Below are 16,435 nucleotides of genomic sequence, written 5' to 3'. Positions count from 1 at the left end.
TAAAAGTTATTTTAAATATTGGTAATCAGTAAAGGTTACATACTTAATTTTACAGTATACGCTCCTAAATGATTACCAAAGACTTAGGTTTCATAATAAATGAAATACATAATTTATCGTGGTGTGGTTTATGTTATTTTATTGTACTGATAAAAAATTAGCAAAGAAAATACCCGTTTTAAAACGTCCCGCGCACATGTAATTCCAGTCTATAAGAAAGGTAAAGTAATGTAAATAAATATAGGCTTACAAGTTTAACGTCAACAGATGTTTCATCCGTGAATTTAATAAAAACTTAACTGTTACTAAAATATTAAATAATAAATTGCATGAATATGGTTATATTGTCACAAATAGCTATAAACATAATACTTTATTAATTTCTTTCAGTACTAAGTATTCATAAATTCTTGAGATTGTATAAGGCAACACACAAAAGACGCGTATTATTTTTTATACCAGCTTCACCCTCAATGTTATGGTGTTTTAAGGTCGATATTGAAACTTGTCCATGGGTAGTTTTTTTGGATTTGTTCATTAATAAGTGTTGATACATTTGCATACATTTTTGGAATGAATGAAACACCATGCAACATCGTTTACGCCATAAAGGAAAAAGAAAACATTTGAATCAAACAATGTTATTTCATTCACCAGATGGATTGAGAGATCTTAAAAATCTGCGACTGCTTTTGGGATAGTTATGTCTCTAAAATTCACCGGACCTTAAAACTTGCAGCCTTCCGCAATTATGCAGTAGAATGCCTGGAAAATGTTTACATTCATGCGTATTCCATAGTAATGACAGAGAGAATTTCATCTCCCCAATACAACCCATTCCATCAGACCCATATTGTACAGTAACCAAAAATGATTTTTGGCAACGGCCCCAAATTTAAATTCGAATCCGATATAGGTAAGATAACGGTAAAAAAAATCCAAAAAAATGACAACCTTACCAGGAGAGATTTACATGTGGAACTTAAAGTTTATTATAAAGACAACGGAACATGTCCATTTACTTATTTTACGTATCTATCATCACAGTGTGTACTACTACAAAGAACATTCCCAAGTGCCGCGTAAGAGGCTATGCATATATTGAAACTTCTAGTCTATAGGTTAGTTCGTTATCGAGGTATAGTGTGAAAAGATAGAAAGACAGAAATTAATTAATTTTTTCAGTCCATAGGTTACGCTAATGCTTGGATAATAAATAATGCATGTTATACGATGACAGCCTTTGTTTGGCGTAATAGTAAACTAAAGGTTTGCCTTTATTGAGGGCCCCACATGTCTATTTTCAAATAAAGTCGTTGTCTGGTTGTGTCAATTATTGAATGGAATGTCTTACAGACTTAAAGTTTAGTGAAAGAAGACGTGTATTGGTATTGGAGTTACAAGGGGAAAATGAGAAAAAGCAACTACATAAAATGTTTATACAAATTAAACGTTGGCAATGAGTAGTTTAAATTTAATATTAAAGTTTTTACTGTCAAAACCCTTTCAAACAATAAATTTAGATCAATAGTTTACAAAACATATTATTAGAATATTATTCTTACCTTAAAAAGCAGCAAACGATGAAAATATATGTTACGTTGTAGTACAGAATAAGCAACAAACTCACAATACTTGTTTCTCTTGGTGAGAAAATAAATCTTATTTCTACTTTTCTTCTTCCTACGAGGCGACGTGACCTATTTTCTAGCAGTAAACCTTTTAAACCAATCTTAACACAGTCTGATGAATGCTTTACTGAATAAATATAACGGTTTCCAGTATGTCGTATAGACTATAATTGTCACGAAATTGGTTTGACATATCTTATAGATCATTTGTTCGTACTGTTTCGTAAAGTGTTTTAACATTGTTTTCCTAGTTTTGTATTATTGGGAAATTAAATATGTGAATGCAGTAAACACTGTAAAATTTACTTGCTTTAATGTTCGTTATAGCTATTAGCTAGACACTAGCAATATATTATAATAATCATGTTTTTTACAAATATATTGAGAAAGTTTATAAAAACCCATAAGTGCAGTTGTGCTTACTTATCATTACATCAATATAAAGAGCAGAACACTACCAATATTTTGCAGTGTGCTTGTTAATGGTAGAAATTGCTAAAGTATAAGTTATTATAAACCTATTATGATTCAGAATATTTTAACAGTACATGTAAAAGCACATCCATAAAAAGTTTAAAAAAGTCTAATTTGAAATATCTCTTCCTTGTACAACTTACGCTAAGCCGTTGAAAATGCCTAAGACTTAGCTCTTATTTATTACAAATAAGCCTATGTATTTATGAGCATTTTCTTTTTGAGATCGACGAATAATAATATGAGGAATATAGGTTGAATGGCCTAGTTTGATGGGATAATCTAATCATAAAATAATAAATATACTGATAAGTATTGTTTTATATATTTAATGGGACATCTTACTTTATTTATTTGTGTTAATACTTTATATATAATCAATTTAATCCAAACAGTCAATAAAATTTCACACAGAGAATCTTTAAGATCACAAAGGCATCAATCTACAACTGTCGATGCTGAAGACGGCAAACAAGTTTAAATACCAACGAATTTTAGTTTACCGTTTCACATACACTGTTGATGGAGGAAATTATACCGGTAAATCAAGTCTACCTTGATTGATGTTGCATGAGTCGGACTGTGAAATGAGTCATTCATCATCGACCTTACAACTGACCTGTGGAGATTTATTGGTACTCTGTAATTCGGTTCAAGTTCCACTGTGTAATTCTGCCTACTAACACAGTGATAAATACATTTATATTATGTATTTTAAAGGAAACATTCTTAGCTTCTAATTTATATTAAAACTTTTGCTAGGAATAAGATTCATGAGATGAGTAATTTGTAATTTGTATATTGATTTTATACATAAAGTTTATCAATATTGTATTATGTCTTTTTTAAGATAATCTTAAGCTTTAATTCTGAATTATATTTTTTCTTGGTTAAGATTGTTTCGGTAAGCGGCTTAATATCCAGATTTGCGCCTTATTGCGTATACGATAATTATGCTTATCATACATACGTCTTAAGAAGATTAATAATGGCTGTGGTATATTAGGCCTATAAGTTTTTTTAATTGATGTAAGGTTTACTAACATATGATATTATAGCAATATATTAAGCAATCCTAACGTTCACGAAATAGAGGTTGAATTGCATGAATAATTTTACCTGTTATAAATAATTGGTTCAATATTAACCTACAACAAAAATGTTTAAATAAAGTATAAGGTTCAATATTTAAAATACATAGGCTACGTACTATTATACAAAAGGTAAGAAGTATTATTTTTTATGTAATTGCAATGTGAGTTAGTATCACAAATCAGTATTTATAAATGAGTTTAAACTTAATAAATCAAGTTAAGTACTTAATACATGTAGGTAAAATATTATTCAAAAGTCCTTAGGACCTATGGGATATTTGTACAATATAGGCTATATTTAGGCAACCATATACTAGGATTAAGCCACTTGTGATGCTCATATCTTAATCCCTCTTAGACGACTTTATCACAGATGCAGATAGTGCAGCCATTTTCAGTCAACAAATGTAAAAGGAAAAACATTAATCAAACCAATTATTGAAATATGATAAGATAAAATATAGAAGTACAAGCCTAATCTCAATGTAAACAACATTTCCTTAACAATATTCTATACAACATTTCCTTGTCAGTAAAAATATCCTCCGAACCAATAGCAACTACAGTAGTTTTCGATGTACAAAATTATAGATCGTACGCAATTTAAGATCTTGGTGCAATTTTAACTGATTAATTTAAAATTTTATAAATAATATGAACTAATTATTAATTTTACTCACCAATTTTAATAACAGGCGGAAGTGAATGAACGAGAACAAAACAGAAGCAGCACTACGAGGCAACGCCATGACGTCAGGGGCATCCTGGCATGGTGACGTCACAAGAGGCTTTCATGGCATCTTTTACCTGTAACCATTAATGAGCCGTTAAACATAATATTTCTGTAGTTTACCAGCTTTTTAATTAACACATCTCTAGATATAAGTATAGTTTAATGGTCGAATTTAAACCCAGTTTTATTTGTATTTCGTAATAGTAGGTGCTATTTACTAAAAACAAACGCAATTAGGGTATATTGGAAACTTGTACTATTGTTTAATGCACCATAAAATGTTTTTAGTTTTATTGATTTTAGTGTATTTGTCACGTATTGTGTAATACTGTTAATACTATAGGTTAGTGTCAGAAATATTCAATTCATTCATTACGTTGTTTATTGATGGACATCTTATTTAGGTTAGATTTTCAGTAAGCTTAATAAATCGAGCTGAAAATAAAAAATATACATTATATATAAATTATAATATACAAATACATTACATTAAGTTGTAGCGTAAACGTTAAAAGATAATTTTTTGAATAATTGGAAGGTGATGAAAATGGAATGAAAGCAAAATGTATGGCAACATGTGTGTTTTATAGCTGCAATGAGATATATATTCTAAAGCTTTTAACATTTATTCTAATAGACTCCGAGGCGCTATGAGAAGATCCAACATGCAAGTGCGTTGATGTCCAGTACTGCATTCTCCGGTGGTGCTTTGTGATGAGCTGAACTGAACTCTAAAAACAACAAAGCCGTTTAGGCTGGTTATACTGACTGTGCGTGTGCGCAATGACTCGTAAGCTACGGATCAATATATCTTGGTTTAAAATAAAATGGTTTGATTACTTATTTCTAATACGAGTAAAGACAAATGTTTTCACTCACGTGTTTTAATGGTAGTTTTAATGTGTGTTTTGTGTTTGTGTAATGTGTGTGTTAATGTGGCTTTAGTGGTCTTTCTCTCATATTTTAATTGTAATTCCAACAGTTAGCATTAAGTATGTACGGAACCTTGTCATTATAATTCACATGTTCAGCTTAATGTTTTTAAAACCTAAATACTTAAATTTATTCCTAATATTTTAACTTTAAATATACCACTTGCTATTTTAGTTCATGTATGTGTGTTGGGACAAGTTGTTTCAGGTAATTTTATTTAGGTAAAATGGCTATCAGTATTGTTATATTAATAATTTTTCCAAATCTTTCCAACGATTTTTATTTTTTCTTAATTATTTGCTGAGAATAAAATGAGATTTAAATTTTACGTTATCGTCATATATATTTATTTTTGTAGAAGTTGTGATTTAAAAATGGTTATAGTAAATTAGATATAAGTTTATAACCGTTAGCCATAGAGTTAATACAAAAATTAATCTAAAATTATTTAAGGCTAAACACTTTAACATGTTGATATAATTGTGATCAACACGTAAATAATGCACACAGGAGAAGACAAGTTAGTGTTAGTAATGTAGTTCAGTAAAGATGAGAGAAGTTGGTCACAATGTGTCACAGATATGGCGATTTATCAGTCCACTGTGCTTCACAGCTGTCTATTACCATGAGTTGTAGCACGAGTTTCGCGATGTCTGATTTATATTATTGCCTTTTTATACCGCTTCTCCCTGAACAGTCCACTTGTATGAGGAAGTCGTGTAAGTATATGTTCTTGAAGATACGTCTCACCAAAACTTCTCTTGGGAATTCTTGTTCCAATTTTCCAGAATAAAATACACCCCCGATCTATTTTTTAACCGTACAAAACTAATCTACTCAATATAATAGCAATTGTAATATAGCTCGATTGAAGATATAGATAAACACATGCATAGTAAATTTTATTACAGTATCACGACCAAAATTTGAAAATAACTATTCTTAAAGTTAATACAAACTCTAATAATACGTATGTACGATTGGTATACACGATTGACTTACACTATAATGTACAATATCAGATTGGCCAACCTGTAGTAATTTCGAAAGTTATTTTGAAGGAGGACGTTTTTTTGTGTGTAAAAGACTATCTTATTAAGTTTATGAGACATAAAAATGGTTATGCGAAGGGTAACAAGAAAGTAAAGTTTGTTAAAAATAACAGAATTTATTGCTTTGTGCTTTTTATAACCAAAAAGATACATTTTCTGTATCCTAAAAATGGTATACATTGATTCCACTATTATTTTTGTGTAGGTCTATTTTGCACGGTTGTTAGATTATAATATTGTGATGGAGGGACCATGGTCTCTGGCGGTACTTAAGGGGTTTTAATATTTTTCATGCAGTACACGACAGTTCATCCTGACAGTAAGCAAAACTTTAAAATAAATCTTTTCTCATTTTTAAGTGGGTATTGTAGCAGTTCTCATTTGTAGCGGTTGAAGTAGTATTATTTATTATTATGGAATACCTAGTTAGGAATAACTTTCAGCCATACATTTCCTACTGGTCTTAAAATTTACTTTTACTTTATTTTAATCTGTTACTGTGAATTACTCATTGATCGCAAGCATTTAAATCTTTTAAACAGTCACATCGATATATTATTTTTAAACAATATTGAAAAAAATCTGGACATAATGAGTCACTTAAAGATATTTAAATCTCTTGAAGTGTTTTAGATTTATGTTTCAAGATGGGACCTTAAAGTCAGTAAACGGCAGAGTCCTATAATATATACAGCCGCATGTGTAACTGAACTGACTGACTCACTCACTCACGTATACTAATTCTAACCTACTTCCAGATGAGTTTAGAGACTTGAAATTTGGTACACAGATAGCTTTCCACGTGTAACCACCAGGAAAATCCCGAAAAGTGAGAATTTTTCATTTTCAACCCCTCAAAAAATTCCCAAAAAAATCGCGCATTCTTCACCCCTGCAGGCATTTTTTTGTTAAGCCCGATAGCGGGCGAACCGTTTGGAGCTAGCTCGGATCTGACGGAAAATTCATGGTCAGGAATGAAAGTGAACTACAAAAAAAGGTCTAATGACTTTTTGCTCTATCTTCCATGGTTAAGCCGACAAAACGCTCGAACATTTGAAATTCCAGAGATTTTTTCGATAAAAATAATGTTTCAAGCCCGATAGCGGCCGAACCGTTGGTCGTAGCTCAAATCTGATTGACCCATTCAAATTAGCAAAATTGCGCGATCTACAGAAAAGGTCCAGTAATCTTTTGCCCTATCTCGATTGGTTTGGCCGAAAAAAAAAAACGTGATTATGTACAATTTTGTTGTAACTTTTACGCGAAACTTTTGTTTTTGGGGTCGATAGCGGCGGAACCATTGGTCGGAGGTCAAAATAAGACTAACGTTTTATTTTAGGAAATAAGATGACCTACAAAAAAGGTCCAGTGACTTTTTACTATATTTCCCTTAGTTTGACCGCAAAAACGCGATTAAGTGAAAATATTGGACATTTTCGCCTAAAAATTTACATTCCGGGCTTGATAGCGGCTAAACGGTTGGTCGTAACTCAAAACAAATTTTAAACGGATTTAGGAAATCACGTGATCTACAGAAAAGGTTCAGTGACTTCGGGAGGTTGGTGAGCGTTAGCTTAAGCGTCAATAGTAGATAGGGACAGAGGAATATTTATTATGTTCACAGACACAATACACCTCTAAAAAAGGCCCAAGTGTGTCATTAACCCCCGGTAATATTATATTAACCCCCCCCCCCGGGGATTTCCTGGTATGACTGATAACCTCCTGTACATTCAACCCCTGATGTGTTAAACCCCCCTGGTAACATTAAACCCCCCCAGGGAATTTCCTGACATGACCTCATGTCCGAATTTTACCAGTCACCAAATCTCCTTAACCCCCCCCCCCTGGGAAGATCCTGGTATGACCAGATAACCCCCTGGAGACTTATCCCCCGGTAACGTTAAACCCCCCCTGGGAATTTGTTCATATGACCAGACAATATCCTGACGAAATTAAAACCCCCTCTTGTCTTAACCTCCTTAACATTAATCACCCACCCAGGGAATTTCTCGCCTTGACTAGATAGTCTCCTGGTGATGATATTAAACCCCCTGTTCGACTTAAAATACTGCCTTGAGGTCGGTTTTTATTATGTTTATACTAAACAATTTCAAGATAGCTGACCCGTGCAGACTTTTCTCCCGAGCTCATTTCTGGGCTAAACCATACTCCACTTCGGGAGTTGACTGAGCGTTAGTGAAGTTTCAATGTAGATAGGGACAGAGTGTTTTTTTATTATGTTCGCAGACAGACACAACACCCTCTAAAATAGGCCCACGTGTGTGTGTCATTAACCCCTTGTAACATTAACCCCCCCCCCCCCCCGGGAATTTATTCATATGACCAGAAAATATCCTGACTAACTTAAACCCCCTGATGTCTTAACCCACTTTAACATTAATCTCCCCCCGCGAATTTCCTGGTATGACCAGATAACCTTCTGAGTACAATAAACCTCATGATGTGTTACCCCCCCTTGGTAAAATTAACCCCTCCCTGGGAATTTTCCTGGCAAGACCTCATGTCCGAATTAATCCAATCACCAAATCGCTCTTTTTCCCACCAGTGCAGACATTTATTCCAAAGCGTTGTACCGACTAAACCATAGGTCGTAGATCAAAATCTGAGGGCAGAATCGAAAGACAAAATTAAATTTCCGACAAGAAAGGTCCAGTCACTTTTTCTCGTATCTCTAACGGTTAAGCAGTAAAATGCCATTAAAGTCAAAATTTGATTAATAAATAAAATTTCAATAAATTAGGCCTAATTTAAACTCCCAGACCCTAGTATAATTCTCAGATATAACCCGACACTGAATTCCGCTTATCCCCGAAATTGGCCAACACCCAAATGGGGGCCTGGGGGGCGTAGCCCCAGCGAGCCGAAGGCGAGTTATTTAATACAAGTGAGATAAAATGAGTTCCTCTCCTATATATAATGGTGCTTTATTTAATAGGCCAAACGATTTCAGTAATAGTTGAAACATTGAAGCCAATATATAAATAATAAAATCATATTCCTTAGTTTTTCACTTGTAATATATTCTAACATTTTATGATGTAATAATTTAGTGACCATTACGTAATGTTTAAACGGAATTAGGCATATTTGAGCTATATATTATGTAAATGTTGGGCTTGGGCTATGAAGCGTAATTTTGAATGCACTTTATTGTACGTTTTGCGAGCGTATGATCACTTCTCGTTCGAATTCATTATATTCTATAAGCTTTGGTTGAGTTTGCTTGCTTCCCCAATTAAGGAAATATGTATACTTAAGCAGGCCTGAGAAGCTTACTTTTGCAATGAAGCTTCTAATGTAGGCTGTTGTAATTTACTTTCAGTTTATCCTAATACCATAGTTGGGTTTGCTTTGATGCCATGATCATAAAAACATATGATACGCCGGAGGTCTGAGAAACCATCTGTAAAACAAGAGGTAAGTTGGGTTTTATAACAGCTTTTAAATATATGGCAAAATGTAAAATAGTAACTTTATATTCAATATCTGTATAACAATACTGATAAATCAAAAATATTTACTAAAACATACTGTACAAATAATATTTGTATTAAATATTCAAATTCTGTTATCTAAGTGACTCTTAAATAAATAATCGTTATCATTGATTATAATATAATGTGTTAACATAGATCTTTACTTAAAACGCAAGGGAGTATGTACCATTAATATTGGAATTTGGAATTTGTATTAGGAATTATTTTATATTATAAGTTTAACCTCTTCTAAACAGCATGACTAGCTAATTTATTTTTCAGAAAATCTTTATTAAGTATATATTAAATAACCTTCCTTAATTATGAGACCAGTGTATATCCATAAATAAAATTCCATCAATGTGCGGTATTATAATCCATAAATGGAATAGTGTAGTCGTTCAACGCCTTATAATATGAATACTACAATATATGGACGATATTTACTTATGACTTAAATGTAAATACTATTGTCAATATACTATTGCACTTGACGACTAGGATTTTAAAGTGTTTGTTTGCTGTTATCTGAGAATCTGAGGTACTGTATTTGTTGAGCTCTCTTACCAGGAACGTTTAAAGGGACCGTGGTAAGAGGAAGAGGATTTGTCCTGATGAATGTTACATGAGAGTTGAAATTTTGTTGAACAATTCTTGCCACATTACATTTACCTTTGGTTCTAAACTATAGTATTTTGTTTTATCTCACGAACATGACTGAGAAGCAGAGCAATATGTATGAGTAAAAAATTAGATTTTTCATGATTTTCGGGGAAAAATCCATGATAATAGTAATTTCCAATTTACATCGCTTCCAAGCCTAGAAATTAAATAATTACTATATAATTTAAATTAGGAAAGAAAAGAACATTCAAAATAAATGTTTCTAGCTTCACTATTCGACTAATCCTTAGTATGTCTTGGTTTTCAAACACCTATTATTATATTTGAAGAATCTTATACTACAAATATCTTCATATTGTTCAAAATTAAAAATAAATACTGTAGCCAAATGAATGTAATTGTATTTGTTCTTGGATTTGTATTGACGGCAGTATTGCCAATTTAAAGATCGTTTCTGTAATGAGAGGTGCAAGATGATTTCTAACTTCTCTGCAAACGATATTTTCTTGTTTTCCTAATCCAAAGACTGATTAACGCCGCCCTAAATATTTTGAATTAGGTATCGTCAAGGGATCTAAGACTCCAGCTCTAGAATAAGAGCCAGTATAGTGCTTTAGCTCTTCTTCTAGTATATATATGACCAAGAAAAATATAGCTTACATATTCCCCAGAGAGATTATATTCTCAAAATATTTGCTTTTAGGCGTTATGTCGACATGGGCTTGAAGATCGAATTGGGGCCAATGTAGGTGACTTACCAAGTTTTTTACATTGCATTCGTAAAATATTTAAAGATTTAATTGTTTAAGAAATGTCCCTACATAGCTTGGGCAGTTAGCTCTCAATTATAGTCCTTCTCCTTAATTTTAGTCTTTATCTCTAAGACATGCTTGGTAAAATAGTGTTTTAAAATAAAGTAATTCTTAATAATTTAAACGCCGCTTTATAAATGTTGTCGCTATTAAAAGATTTATTTCCATAGCAAAGTACCTGAAATAAGAATTTCTGGCTTTTACTGGTTAGGTTAGACGTTTTGAAGGTCGTAAAATGTGTTTTATATCATTGTTATAGTCATGGTTATTAAAGAATTTCTTTTGACCAGTGAGACAAGAAGTTAAATACTTGGACTCACAATGCGTGTATTCTCGTAAAGGGTGATAACAGATTTTATAAAATACACAAACAAGATGCATTTGACTACTTTTTAGGTATGAGGGTGGTTTTATCTTGGGGTAGATGTAAATGTCACTTCTTTAATTGCACAGATGAAATTTCTTTACTCGGAAACTGGGATCAAGATTATCTTCAATGCCTGAGCGACCAGATTAGCTGTTTACGAAAGGAATACAATACACAATAGTGTGATCGTCGTAAGAACGCTAGTTGGATAATAGTTTCGATTGGCTTTGTCATTTATCAAAAATATCAGCTGTTAATGTAAAAATGCATAATAAATCACGATGGTCGATCCAGGTGAGTTTATTAACTCAGTACATCTTAAGAAACCACATTAATAATTGTTGAAACTAAACTAAAGAATACTAGTCAGAGGACGTAATGCTGAGGACCGAGTACTGACAGCTATTGTTAGGTGATTATAAAGTATTTAGGTGCGTGTTTTATATATATACTGTACTTGACACGCGTCATTGCTACATTCTTGGCATATTCGTTTAAGATTTGTTTATTTTATCCTTGAATTTTGTGATGTATTAGGCTTATTTACTGTTCAACTGAATAAGGGATTAGATTGCAGATCTAAAAAGAAAAATTGTTACGTATTTATGTTTTTGAATATAACCCTGATTCATTCACAATTCTACCATTGCTATAAAAAACCTTTAAACAAAGGACTTAATTACTTTGTGTTATTTTCTTTCCTGGAATGTTGCCTTGGTATGTGAAAGTAAACATTTAAAACTAATGTTAAACGATCTAGTACAACAAAAATATTTCTTCACTATGTTTTGATAAGCTATTAAATGTAATAAGATCGTATCTTTATTTACCGTACCGTTATTTGTTGCGTATCACGTTGTCAAGAGCCCAATGCTGAAGTTGATGAGAGTACGTGCGCATTAATACAAACTGAATGAGTAGATATGTTCCGGCTGTGTTTGTCTGTGATATGGTACTGTAGAATGCTGACAATCCTGATGAAAAGTGCTCTGTTCCAGACAGGCTTGGACCTACACTATCTCAAAGTGTAGGTCTGGCTTCTTTAGCTACTCACTGGCCTGCGACTTTATTTTACTCCACTGTTCTCTCCTTTAATGCTGAAATCGATATGTGTCTTTAAGTGTACACTCTATACAGTAATATTAATATTGTTTGGCAAAGTAAAATTTTGTACAGTTAACCTCATATATGTTACAACAGTTAATGGAAATTTACGGTAAAGTTAGGGTAACACTCGATTAATTATCGATGATTGTATCTAGCTTTCCGCGCCCACTGTACTATCAGAGGAAACGTTCGTGTATTATACATTACATTCAATGTTTACACAATGAAATATAGTACAATGCTCATGGGTATTCAGAGAAAATACGGACAATCGTACATACAAATTCATGAATGGTCGAATATTCTGTACATAATAAAGTTTATTCAATTTAGACTGACTTCAATACGAGCAATAAATCAAGGAACTAAAATATATAACTAAATATACAAACATTTACGCCTTATTGCCGGCATTCTAAATGTAATATATAGTGTTTAATAACCAACGAAAGGAAATTTTCAGATTTTTAATTTTAAATCGTAGTAATCGATACATTCGACAGTTTATAATCGATAGGTAAACTGCATTTCATATTATGTTCAAATAGTGCGGATACATATTATATTACTATGTGTATAATAGTTACGTACATGTAAGTATGGATTATGGATAAAGGTATTTAGTGTGCTTTGAATAGTCAGTAAAGTAATTCAATAATATAATAGACTTCAATTATTCAATTTGTAACACCATATTCTAAAAAATGCACATACTTTCAAATGACTATATAAAGTTTTGTGTCACTTAATTACTGTTCAGGATAATAAAAACTTGAAACCGTATTCAAATGTGTGGTATTAATTTTGAGTAAATTCCATTTTGTCAAATTACAATGATTTAAAGTCGGTCTATTTTAATTTTAAGCATATTATTTTTAATTTCTAGTGACTAATGTTTTGTATTCTCTTACGTAATTAGGAAGTCAGATGAAGATGTTTAGGGACTACAAAGTAACATTTGGCAACTTCATTTACGGGGTACGTTATTTTGCAACATAACGTGTAGACTCTTAGTGGTGAATTAAATTAACCAATGTTAAGAATCTTGACTTATTCCATACTGTTGTACTAAAAATATTAATTCGCATACCTGAGGTAAATGGTAGTCATAGTAAAAGCTAGAAAAGTTCATCTCGGCAATGCATTTCATCTCATTTCTCTTTGTAATGTCATCCTGATACAGTTATAAATATCTCCCAAGTATCTGTAGGATAAGTTATCTTTATTTGAAATGAGTTACTTTCTGGGCTATCTTATTGTTCTAAGACAGATTTTACATTGTTTCAATTATAAATATCACTCAAACGATTAATATACAACTATAAAAATGCATACGATTTATACCTGTAAAATGACGGTTTAGTCCCTAGCATCTGTGAGGTAATTTAAGATCGTTGAAAGAAATATTCATCTCAAAAATTTACTGCGTCTCTTTTCTCAGTGTCATGATTAAAATTTTCATAACAGATTAATTAGTAATAAAACAATAATTTAGAACCATGATGTGGCATAACAAGCTTCCTAAAGCGTCACTAATGCATCGAATAGTAATTTGAAAATGTCCAATCTCAGCACTCAGATCCAATCCTCCTTCATTGCTCCAGACGGATTTTACATTTCCCTACAGGGACGAGACGCGGTCAGCTACTCTGAACAAAGATAGGTCCTATAGCATTTTTGAGGTAAGTGATGTGAGTCAGAAAAAAATACATCTCAACAACTGATTCTGGATTAGTCTAACTCATGTTTCATAGTATAACGTTATTATCTGGAACCGTAATTTAGACTTATAAGCTTCTCACGACAACTCCGAAGCATCATACGGTGATTTAATAATGTACCATCTTAGTACTCAATCCTACCTCATTCATGCAATAGGAATTCAACATTGCACCCAACATGGACGTTACTCGGACTGTTACTTTAAATAACAAAATGTTCCATAGTATGTGTGAGGTATGTAATTGTCATTCAAAGAAATTAAAACCTTATTCCGTTTCGGTACTCTTTGTCATGTTTTAATCAAACAAATCATATATCAGTATTATTTAGTACCTTGATTTAGAGTATGAAGATTCCCACAGCAACTCCATGTTACTTGGACCGTTACTACGAAAATGTCTGTGCCAGGGCTGTTTCAATACAGACTTTATGCTGCGTCTTTAAATATCGTACATTCCACACCTTATTAAATTTTATTTAATTACTTTTAACCATTGCATGTATTGCATGATTTCTATATTAGTATTGAAATCACAGCACTACACAACAACTATTTTAATTTTAATAACAGAACATTAAGAGGAAGTATTACGCCGCACTATCCATCGTGTAACAGCGTCTGGTACAGTTTTGTACAACGTTTAAAATCTATATTATACGTCATACGCAAGAATATATAAAGTCCAACAGTCTAGTATCACACAGAAATGATCATTGTACAACCCCGGACAATAAAAAAAGAAATTCTGTCACCAACTGAGGAATAGAATAAAATAACACTCGCCAAAATTAGTGGTTGGAAATTAACCATCACATAAATCATTACAGCCTTTAGAGATCGTTTCATATACAGTACTACGTAGAAGGTTTGTGAAAAAATTAACATTTAACGATTAAATAATATTCTAGATCATTTGCTTCATTCACATTTCTGTTCATTAGGTTAGGTTTTATAACGGAGTGTTTAAATAATAAAAGTATATAGGTGAGTTAGTTAAGGTATTACAACGCAAGAGAGGACTTGAATCCAACCTTGTAATCGAAATTTAATATTAATAAGTTTAAATTCTATTATTTATAATTTTACTCAAACAATAAAGGTCACAGGTTTACATTTAATATGCTTGTATATTTATTGTTTTCAAATTTATGTATAATGCTTTTGTCTTGCAATCATGTTTTCTAATGTAGAAATATTCACTATCGCTTAAAACAATCCCATAGAACGACAATCTCCATTATCGAACTAATAGATAAATGAAGCATCATGCAAAATTTTTAAGTCAAGTCAGTTCGTTTTTGAGATATCATGTGGTCAGACAGACAGATATACAGGCAAGAATGAAATGATTACATCCCTTTCGCTAAATTTCAGGTAAAGGAGAATCAATTTTAATATTGCTAACCTTAAAGGAACACTTAAAACTAATGCGACACAGATTTCAACTAGTCATGTTTGGTTATGTGATTTAAAAAACAAAAATGTTGGACTCCATCTTGTTGAGCTTTTGGCCATCGATTTATCTATATGTGTAAAACAATTACAAAATGTTTGTGGTAATGTCAATATAACAATAACAAAGGCTTTTTTTGAATAGCCTAAAAATCTAAAATATTGATTAAATAGTAATAAATGTTAGAAACAAGTAATCCTATATTTTGACGATTGAAGTAAGACAATAAAAAAATTAAGAATCTGGCAAGGGACTGCCATTCTAACTTAAAGTAATTAAGTGATACGAGACAAACAGCATGAAGCCCAGATTAGATAAAAGGAACTCAAGCGATGTCTCCGCACAGGTTATAAGAGGGAAAACAGTTATGCATGTTATTAGGAGTCTTTACATTATGTATGCATTCACAATCTACATAAATCTATACATAATTAAACGTCTATCATGAAAAAAACATTTACGTCTGTGATATGAGAAATGAATTGTCAGGGAGTAGTGATTTAAGAGCCGACTAATAATATTAATGTAAAACTAATTGTACGAACTAATTTTTTATAGTTCAATGACGAGATCTCATCTTAAATATCTCATTTATACGTATCGAAAAGCTTATTTGTTTAGCTTGTAAAGATTTTAATTCATTAATATTTAAGTTATAAAGGTTACATTTAATATTTAAATTAAAGTTATGAATGACTGGGATTTTTCTTAATAACAAATTTAAATTTTGCAAATATTCAAGTAGTGTTTAGAAATGTTTTCTCATATCTACGTAATGAGACGTTTCCTGTCATTGGGAGTGCCGATGGTCGAGCGGTCTTAGTAGTTGGACTTTGGGTCTGAGTTTGAGATAGCGCAGGTTCAAATCCTGTCAGTGACCGTTGCACTTTTTATCAGTACCATCAACCTCATACTGTATCGACTCTCCCCCT

General features: G+C 32.0%; 1 protein-coding gene across 6 annotated transcripts in view; it reads right to left on the bottom strand.

Annotated features, from left to right (window-relative positions):
• Positions 1 to 16,435, bottom strand: part of LOC124359162 (glutamate receptor ionotropic, kainate 2-like) — a 145,606-nt gene that overhangs the window by 98,564 nt on the left and 30,607 nt on the right. For all 6 annotated transcript variants that reach the window (XM_046811667.1, XM_046811666.1, XM_046811668.1 and 3 more), the window contains exon 2: positions 3,880 to 4,006. The gene's annotated coding sequence lies outside the window, so the exon portion shown is untranslated. The remainder of the gene's footprint in view (positions 1 to 3,879; positions 4,007 to 16,435) is intronic.

Source organism: Homalodisca vitripennis, chromosome 4 (genome assembly GCF_021130785.1).
Source record: "Homalodisca vitripennis isolate AUS2020 chromosome 4, UT_GWSS_2.1, whole genome shotgun sequence".
Taxonomy (NCBI): Eukaryota; Metazoa; Arthropoda; class Insecta; order Hemiptera; family Cicadellidae; genus Homalodisca; species Homalodisca vitripennis.
The sequence above is the reverse complement of the archived record's forward strand: the minus strand, read 5'-3'. Positions and strand labels throughout refer to the sequence as shown.